We start from the raw sequence: 8,163 nt of genomic DNA on the forward strand, positions 1-8,163 counted from the left end.
AAAAGATGAATGTATACATAGCCAAACAAGAGCATCCTTCAGAGTAGTAACCTCTCCCTTTGAGCAGCTAATCATTTATTTTAATGTTGTTGCTGCCACTGCTTAGTCTAGATAACCAGGACCTTTCTGGAGCCATCAAAAGAAATCTGTAAGTTAGGAAGAGGGGCAAGTGTGGGCAGAAAGATAGTGCATTCGCTTAGAAAATATCTGAGTTGAGATATCAAGCAGGTAGCTGCAAATATGGAAGAGATCAGGCCTGAATAAATGTATTATAAATTATATATGAAATATATAGTATATATAATAAAAACATAATATAAATTATAAAAGTTTATAGCTAGAAAGGATCTTTGTGGTTCTGTTGTTTCCACTGTGTCAGACTCTTTCTGACCCCATTTGGGTTTTCTTAGGTCCATTTTATAGAGGAGGAAACTGAGGCAAAAAAAGATTAAGTCACATGCTCAGGGTCAACCAGCTAGAAAGAGCCTGAGGTCAGATTTGAATTAAGGCTTTCTTGACTCCTGGTTGAGCACTCTGTCCACTGTACGAACAGCTGCCTCTAAGTTCCAACCAAAGTGGATTGCATGGCATTCACCTTACATAGTCTTGTTCTCTAAGCCAAACTGGCTACTTTGCAGAATGAATCTCTGCAGTAAATGGAAGTTTTATTTATTTAGGCATTCAAAGTTCTGTTCACATCTGCATGATTACAGAAAACATATCTGTAGGCTAGTAACCCATAAGGAAATTGAGTAAGATGGTAACTCAGCCCTTTTTTTCATCTCACACATTTCCAGTGGAAAGGATTTTGTTTTGAATGCTTTTTGTTGGGTTTATTACTTTTCACTTAGAATATTTTTGTTGTATTAAAGCTTATTAACAATTCTGTGAGCAGTTATGCTCCCTAGTCTAAGCAAAGCCTAGTTACAAATACTTTTAATTTAAAATTAATATAAACTTTCTCAAATATATGAATTCCTCCTTCAAAAAAATGTATTCTCATGCTGTTCCCTACGCTTATACATGCTGCTGGTCCTCCCTCCTCAGGCTTCCATCTCTTAAATTTCTATCCATTACTTTAAAGCCCAAATGCTGCTTCCTCCCAAAGGCTTTCCTTGGTTTCCCCTATCTTCAAGAACATTCAAAATTCACATAGCATTTTGAATTTCCTGTGTACCTGCAATGTATTCTTTTCTATTACATAGTTTATCTGTGTACACTGTATTTCCCCATTAAACTGCATGCATGAAGACAGCAAGTATTATATTTTATCTAAATCTTGTGTCTATCCCCAGAACCTTAGACAGTGACTTATGCACGGTCACTAAATAATTAATATTGATTGTATTTAAAGAGGGAATACTAATGGTTAATGCTGTGAAAAAAAAAAACACCAGACAAAAGAATTAAACAATCCCTTCAGTTAAAAACGTAAAAACTTAAAGCTAGCTCTTTTGAGAATCAAAGTAGTTTATGATGCAGAAATGAGTAAAATAGACTCCCTGGGATTTTGAAAGTGTCTGTTTTCCCAGAAACATCAGTATTTGTCTAGAGAGGTACAGTCTACCTAGGATTGGGGGAAGAGAATAAAATGTCTTTCACTTAGACTAGTTATACTTCCTATACATTGAATTAATTTTAAAAGTTTCAATAATCTTTTTCTAATCGTTGTCTGTGACCCCTTTGAAATATGTGTGTGGTTATAAAGCTGTGAACAAGCAGAGCAGTGGATAGAAGTTTGTTTTCCATTGTACTTGTACCCCCTCCTTCCTCCAGCTTCTTTCCCCTTCTTCACAACTCCCCCCACACACACTTCATGAATGAATAATCCTCAAAGGATGGCCTACGAAATTCCAGACTGCCAGGAAAGAAATGCCAGTGCCTTTCATGGATTTGCTCCTTTGGCAAGTTGCCAATATACCAACAAAACCTTGAGTATAGAAAAGCTTCATCTGTAGGTTGGAGGAAAATCACTTGATTTTATAACTGAAAACTGACATTTTTATTGCAATTAGTTAAATTCCCATTTTCACCAGAGGTGATCTTCATCTTCAAACTAAAGCTAAATAGGAAATCATCATAGAAACAGATGGGTATGGTGCCACTTTCCCCAGAGAATGTGTGTCTTCAGTAACTGAGAAAAGGTTTTTTTGGATAAAATTTCTTTCTTAAGGTGGGGGGGTGGGGAGACAAAAAGGAAACTGATCCATGTAGTACAGTGGACTTATTTGCCCTTTTTATAGAAACTCATAAACTACCTCCTGCATAGATGAAGGAATTTATCATCTCTAAGAGTAGCATATCCTTAAAAAGAATAATGAATGATTGTTAGATTCTTTACTTTTGTGCCCTTTTTATTTAACCATTTTAAGGGTTACCAAAGCTTTGCTAGAAATAGAGAAGCAGTAAATTTGTTATTGTTTAAATAGCAGCAAGTATAGGGGCAGTTAGGTGGCTCAGGGGAGAGAGTACCAGGTTTGGAGGCAGGAGGACCAGGGTTCAAACCTGGCCTCAGACACTTCTTAGCTGTGTGACCAGAGCAAGTCATTTAACTTCATTTGCTTGGCCTTCGGCCTTCTGTCTTAGAATTGTTACTAGGATAGAAAGTAAGGGTTTAAAAATAAATAAATAGCATCAAAGTGCAATGGATTGATGACGAACTTTGGGGTCAGGAAGACCTTAATTCAGATCCTGCCTCTAACACATTTGTGGCCTCTGTGCTCCAGCAAAGCTCTCTAAGACTGTATGTTATAGTTGGTTTTCTCATCTGCATAATTGGAATGAATTTCCATATATGAAGAGCTCAAAGGTCTGGATCAAAAAAAAATCATTTTTCAATATTGCCTTGGCTGTGTCTAAATACCCCTTTATGGAAAGTTAAAAGCCTTCAACTAATTGACTGTGTGTCCTACTTAGGATGTGTTTCTGTTTGTTACCTAACACCTTTATCTAACATCACATCAAGTCATTTCTTCATAATAGATCTGATTAGTGTAAAATTATTCCTGCTGATAATTTATGGAATTATTACATGACAGTAATTTTATAAGTATTGCGCAAGTGACAGATTATCCTGGCATTAGCAATGTTAATCTTCAAACTATCTCGCTAACAAACTGCCATCTGTGTGAGGAAATTCTTACAGATGCAGGCTATCATTTTAGAGGTGAAAACAAAAAAAAATGTAGTTGCCAAATGGAAAAATGAAGTAGATATGACATGTGAATGGTAGTTACTGAGGCAGCAAGGTGGTGCAGTGGGTAGAGTGCCTAACTTGAAGTCAGGAAGACTCATCTTTCTGGGTTCAAATCTGGCCTCAAACACTTACTAGCTACGTGGCCCAGGACAAGGTCCTTAACTCTGTTTGCCTCAGGTCTTCCTCTTTAAAATGAGCTGGAGAAGGAAATGCCAAACCATTCTAGGATTTTTGCTGAGAAAGCCCCAAATGGCATTACGAAAAGTTGGATGCCACTGAAACAACCAAAAGAGTTTTTAAAAAGCCTACTAAAAATTAAATAAGATATAACTTATCTTCCCTAATAATTGCAACTGTCCAAAATGGAATAAGCTGCTCTGAGAAATAACAGATTCTCCTGTAAGAATATCTTCAAGAAAAGATCGCACAGCCACTTGTACGGTTGGCTGGTTCTTGAGAACCAAAATGACATCACTGGGTTTGAGGCTGGTCAGTTACCCTCAGCCTGGTTTAGCCTGCCTGCCAAGACAGTTTACCATGGTGGGGCTGCTGTGTGTGGTACAGCTTCTCAGAGCCAGGTGGGCACCAAGGGAGGGAAGGAGCTCTGAACAGGGCTCAGCAAACCCTCACATCAGAGGTACGAGTCTTCTCTAAACACCCCCTCTGACTCACTTGTACGATATGTTTTTTGTAAAAGGAATACTGAAATTCTGTGAATGTCATACTATAGATCAGTGATTCCCAAAGTGGGCCCCACCACACCCTCGTGGGTGCTGCAGCGATCCAGGGGGATGGTGACGGCCACAGGTGCATTTATCTTTCCTATTAATTGCTATTAAAATTTAAAAAATTAATTTCCAGGGGGCTAAGAAATATTTTTTTCTGGGAAGGGGGCGGTAGGCCAAAAAAGTTTGGGAACCACTGCTATAGATCATATTTTCAGTCTTTTATTAAAATTCAACCTAATTCATTTTAGTCTCAGACCAATTTATATTATGCTTGGGGCTCACTCATCTGAGTTTCTCTCATTTATCAGGCTGGATAATGTGCTTTGTTGCTTTATAGCATATAATTCATTAAATTTTTTTTCAGAATTCATTTTCACTATTTTCCATACCTAGTCTTAGCAATTAATTCCTCAGGGTGAAGAACAACTGGAAGACTTTAAACCTGCACTCTGAATTTGAGCCAGTTGTTACACTTTTGCCTAGAAATTTTCCTTTTTACTTTGTGTTGCTCCCATATTATAAGAAACCACAAGCATTTTATATTTGATTATGGAACCAAAGCATAATATGTTCTTGATGTTGATGTCTAAGATAGTACACTTCCTAACTCGAATTAGTGAACAAGATTATTATTATGAACTCCTTCACTCCCAATTAGAAATTCTCTGTCTTCTTCTTCTCTCCATGTCCTTCCCAATCAAATTTTTGTTTCTCACCCTACTTGAGCCCACATTCTCCATCCCCTTCCCCCCAACACTATGGTTCTTTAATCCAAACAAAGAAAACTACCTTTCTAGGTTTAATGGGTTTCCCAGAATTCAAAAAACATTTTGTGCTGCTAGAGTTTTGTGGGCAGCTGTGACCTGAGAATCATTAGGATTCCATTGGCCTCCATGACTCTTGACTGTTTGGTACGCATTGAGCCTACCCCCAGAACTTCTTTTAAAAATTAAATTGATATTTACATTTTTGTTTCAGTTTAGTCCTATAGCTAATGAATGTCATAAATTATATAATAGCTTCCTTTTTGTCTTTTGTATTATCCCTCCATGGTGTCTGGAAAAAGGGTTGGAAATAAGGTTAATACTTTGATCACCTGGTTCATCTCTGTTACGGAAAGAAAAGGGATGCTGCTTGAATTACAGAAAATATAGTGGAGTTGAAGAAGTTCTGAATATTCAGTTATGTCATCAGTTGTACTGCCTTATACCTTAGAAGCCTTTCTAATGCCATTTTAAAATAATATTTATGATATTTCATTTTAATTCTGCCTCATAGTTTATTTAATCTATTATAGGTTTTAATAAGATAAATAATAAAGTAGTTTTCATTCACAAAAGCTATTCTCTCATATTTTATAGGTAGCCATATCAAGTAATCATTCAACAAACATTTTTTAAAGTGCCTGCTATGTGCCAAGCTTTGTCATTAGGCACCCAAGGCATTGTCATTGTCATTTAGGCATTGTCAGTTGTGTCTGATTCTTCATGACCCCATTTGGGATTTTCTTGGCAAAGATACCAAATTGGTTTGCCATTTCTTTCTAAAAGTCATTCTACAGATGAGGAACAAAGGCAAACGGGCTTAAGTGACTTGCTCAGGGTCACACAGCTAGTAAGTGTCTGAATCTAAATTTGAACTCATGAAGATGAACTGACGTGGAAAAGGGGCTCTATCCACTGAACCACCTAGGTACCTAGGATACAGACACAAAAATGAAATAATCTCTGCCCACAAGGAGGGAAATAACCCTTACTCTTTAAGTTATTAGACTAAATCTGAAATATATTCCTAGTGTAAAGAGAGGTCCCATAGGAGAGAACTGGCCTCAAAGCCAAGTTCTAGGTTCAAATCCTGCCTCTAATATAGACTAGCTGTGCAACTAGGAAAGTCTCAGTTCTCTAAGCGACTGTCTGGGACAATAAAATGCACAGTTGGTCTTGACCTCAGAGCCCCTGTGCTAATGAAAGCTCAGATTCACTCCCAATCCCACTTTCTATCCTTTTTCTACTTACTCTGAAAGGAAAGAAATATATTTCATTAAAATATTCACTTTGTACTCCTGCCCTTGAATGAACAGGCCAGTCTATTTGCAAGCTGGAATCTGGGTAAATAGGCAGCTTTTTTACTAAGATATCTTCTGTTTCCTAATGCAATAATACCTTCAGGGGGAATATTGTTATGTTAGAGAAGGAAATGGCTTCACCTCATGATGAATAAATGAATCCTTTCCTTTTTTACCCTCCAGCTTTAGCTTGTAAAATGGTTGTCACACGGTCAGATTCTGGTAATCAGCATTTTTCTTAATAACTTGCCTTGTAATAATGTGCCCGGGTAAATGTATATTATAGACATATAATAAATTCCCAAATAATCTCTTCTTTAAAACTAAGTAAACTAAAAGGTTTGGGAATGGAGTATTTTAATGACAAAGATATCGTCAGAGAAATAGAAATATCTTCTTTTATAAACTTAGATTTTTAGTCTGACTTTGCAGTGTGTTTACCAACTCCTGGAAGTCTCCGGGAAACATGGAATTACAGGAAAGAGAGAAAAGAGAAAGGCAAGAAGGGAGAAGGGGAAGAATTCTATTTATACAAGTGTAACCAAGCATCTTTGTTAAGCTCTAGTTTCCATATGTATTTTAGGGAACTATGGGATATCCAGAATTATTTCTAGCCCTTAAATACGCTTCCTATGTGCCCCTGAATGGCCATGGAAGCCCGGAGTTCCTTCTTATTTTGAGAGCAGCAAGTGAGGAAGGGGCGGGGCGGGGCGGGGTGGGGCGGAGCTGGGCGGGGCGGGGCGAAGAGGAGTCTGTATGCACTTAGGGAGGGAAAAGCTGCCTGGCCCAGCCCCTCTCAGGGTGGCTTCTGGTGGTCTGCTTTGGAGCATGGGGCAGCGGCAAAAGCCACGTGGAAAATGGCTACAGTGGGTGCTCCAAGGGTTTCTGGGAGTGCCCCCAAGAGCGCACAGCTGACTGATCTGGTTCTTCCGGGCAGTCAGATTGGGACAGCGTGGTGGCAGCAGCAGCAGCAGCGCGGGCGACCTGAGTTCAGGTAGAATGCCAGGAGGCAGTGCCAGGCTCCACAGTACTAAGGGGAGGCAGCGCGGGGAGAGGTTTGGTGTCTGACGATGCCCGGCTCTGCTCCTCGTTACCTGTGCCGCCGTGGCTCACTCCTTTGCCCTTCTTCCCCTCCGTTTCCTTATCCTTGAAGAGAGGAATGAGGCGGCTAGGTGGCTCAGTGGATAGAGAGCCACGTCCTGGAGCCTGGAGGTCTTGGAGCCTGGAGGTCCTGGAGCCTGGAGGTCCTGGCCTCAGATGCTTCCTAGCTGTGAACCCTGGCCAGTCACTTCATCCCCTTTGTCTAGCCCTTGCCGATTTTCTGTCTTAAAACTGATAAGAAGACCAAAAGTAAGGCTTTGTTTGTTTTTTAGATAGAAGAGCAGTTAAGGCTAGGCAATGGAGATTAAGTGACTTGCCCAGGGTCACACAAGTAGGAAATATCTGAGGTCACATTTGAATCCAGAACCTCAAGTCCCCAGGCCTGGCTCTCTATCCAGGGAACCACCCAGCTGCCCCTTAGAAAGTAAGGATTTTTAAGAGGCGGAGACAGAGACTGAGGCTCAGAGACAGAGGTGTCTGCATGATCTTTAACCCTGGCCCTTCAGGCTCCAGCGCCTCGAGGAGCACCTAGAACTGGCAGCCTATAGGCGTGTCTCCCTGCCAGATCTGGGGCAGGCGTTTTGGCTGGGCTTGCTTTCCTAACTCTGGCTCTAAGGGTTCACAAATCAGTTCCTGGAAGCAGCTCCAGATGCCCTTACAGGGCGCAGCAGCTGGGAGCCAGCCCTGGAGAGAGGAGCTGAGGGCTGCCATGGCTGCTGCCCCTACCCCTACCCCTGCCGCTGCCCCTGCCCCTAAAGGGAAAAAGGTATTGAGTCTTCCTTTTCCCCATGCGTGCGCATGTACATACACACACACACACACACACACACACACGGATAATGCAGCAGTTGGAAGAATGCCTGCCTTGGTGGGTTCGGAGGGGGTGGGGGCTTAACTAAGTCCTTCCCCCCCCTACCGCCCCCCTTCCCTTACTGGGGGGAGAGGGGAGAGGAGAAGAAATAGATTTAAATCACAGGGCTAGAAAAAAGGACACCATCAGGAAAGCTGGTAACAACAGCAATCGTGAACTCCGGGAGGAGGCAGAATTTGGAAATTTGACTTTGATATTGCTT

Source organism: Gracilinanus agilis, chromosome 5, assembly GCF_016433145.1.
Source record: "Gracilinanus agilis isolate LMUSP501 chromosome 5, AgileGrace, whole genome shotgun sequence".
Taxonomy (NCBI): domain Eukaryota; kingdom Metazoa; phylum Chordata; class Mammalia; order Didelphimorphia; family Didelphidae; genus Gracilinanus; species Gracilinanus agilis.